Source organism: Urocitellus parryii, chromosome 10 (assembly GCF_045843805.1).
Source record: "Urocitellus parryii isolate mUroPar1 chromosome 10, mUroPar1.hap1, whole genome shotgun sequence".
In the NCBI taxonomy this organism is placed as follows: Eukaryota; Metazoa; Chordata; class Mammalia; order Rodentia; family Sciuridae; genus Urocitellus; species Urocitellus parryii.
Window position 1 is genome coordinate 64,681,876 of NC_135540.1, and position 2,035 is coordinate 64,683,910.

A 2,035-nucleotide genomic window follows, 5' to 3' on the forward strand; every position below is an offset into this window, starting at 1 on the left:
CGACATCAATCTTCCTGTTGCCCCTATCATTGGCACTTTGAGTGGAAATCTTTCTGCTTCAATGAGGAGTCTTCCACTGGCTAAGCAAACTGTGTGGCTAAACTCTAGGTAAAGTGTGGCAATGTCAACCTGGGAAATGGCACATTTAAACCATTATTGCCCTAACATGGGCTTGCCTTTTTTGGTGTTTTCTCCCTACCTCCTGCCCTAGCTGGTGTTTTGTGGATGTTTTTGTTATGGTGGTAAAAGTAAATAAAAATGCATTTAAGGGGTATCATGGTAAGCAGGTGTTTAGAAAAAAAAACAACAAAAAATAAAATAAAAGAATGTGGCCGCAGCTAAGGTGGTTTTCACATGTTGTTTAACTCCAGTAAAGTCTGATCCAGCATCTGATGCATACTAAGGTTTTCTTCTTTGGCATGAGCCACTTTCTCTTCTAAGTCATCAATGCTTTTCTCCAATTTAGTTACTGACCTCTTGGCAAACTCAGCCCGAGTCTCAGCCTCCTTCAGCTTGTCAGAAAGGACCTTGATCTCTTCCTCATATTTGTCTTCCTTCTGAGACTACTTCTCAGCCTGAGCCTCCAGTGACTTCAAGTTATTGGTCACAGTTTTTAATTCTTCTTCAAGCTCCGTACATTTGCCTTCTGAGAGCTCAGCCCGCTGCTCTGCACGTTCCAGGTCACTTTCAATGATGACCAGCTTACGGGCTACCTCTTCATATTTTCGGTCGGCATCTTCAGCAATGTGCTTGGCCTCTTTCAGTTGGATCTCCTGAATTTCCATTTTTTCTTCATCCTTTTGGGCTCTACTTTCAATGACTTTCATGCCTCTCTCACTTTCATCTGCTGCTTTTTCAGCCTCCTCCAGCTTCTGCAAAGCTGTTGCCAGACGCTCCTGAGCACGATCCAACTCTTCCTCAACCAGCTGGATGCGTCTGTTCAGAGAAGCTACATCAGCTACATCAGCTTCAGTGGTCTCCCTCAGCTTCCTTTCAAGGTCCAGCTCGTGCTGCAGGCTGCCCGCCGGCTCCTCCGCTGTGTCCGCCTGCTCCTGTAGGCTCCGGATCTTTCTACGCACCGCCTCCAGCGAGCTGCTCGCCGCCATCGCAAGGGCGGCGGCCTGCAGGTTGCGGTGGAGAGGCAGGCTGCTGCGCTAAGGCCACCACAGGTGTTGCTGCAGCCAAGCGCCCGTCTGCCCCACCCAGGCCGCTCTGTGCGACGGTGGCGTCCCCAGCTGCCCTGGAGCAGCCCGCAAGTCAGGAATTGATTTTTTTTTTTAATTATTGTAAACATGACTTTAGGAAATTACTAGTTCTCTCCCTACACCAGATATATTATCTTATGTATTTTCCATGGTTGTATGTCTTTATCTCCATTACAAAACAACTTTTATTTTCTTCTTCTTGTGTTTCTGAGTACTGGGATTCGAATCTACAAGTGTTCTATCATTGCACAATATTATCTCTGCCTAAGTTGCCCAGTTGGTTTTGTACTTTTATTAGTACCAGGGATTAAACCCAGTAGCACTTAACCACCAAGTCACATCCAAACCATTTTTTTGTTGTTGTTGTTTTATGTTTTGTACCAGGTACTGATGTGATGCATATCAACTAAGCCACATCCCCAGTTTTTTTGTTTTGTTTTGTTTTGTTTTATTTTGAGATAGGGTCTCACTAGGTTGTTTCTATCTTTTCTAAATTGCTGATGCTTGATTTGAACATGAAATCTTCATGGATCAATCTCCTAAACCACTGAAATTATAGTCATCACCACCATGCACAGTTTATTATTTATTTTTGTGACAGGGAATGGCTAAGTTGCTTAAGCACTTACTAAATTACTGGGGTTGATTTTAAACTTGAGAACTTTCTGCCTTACCTTCTGAGATGCTGGGATTATAAGAATTCACCCTCATGACCGGGGTCTTGGTTGGCCTCAGCATCCTAAATTACAAAAACTATAGATATACACCATCATGTCTAGTTCTTGCTGAGCATGTGTGAGGTACTAAGTTCGATTCTCAGCACCACATAT

At 44.0% G+C, this 2,035-nt stretch overlaps 1 pseudogene; it reads right to left on the reverse strand.

Annotated features, from left to right (window-relative positions):
- Window positions 1–335: 335 nt before the first annotated feature.
- Window positions 336–1,106, reverse strand: LOC144257201 (uncharacterized; annotated as a pseudogene).
- Between the last annotated feature and the right edge of the window lie 929 nt (window positions 1,107–2,035).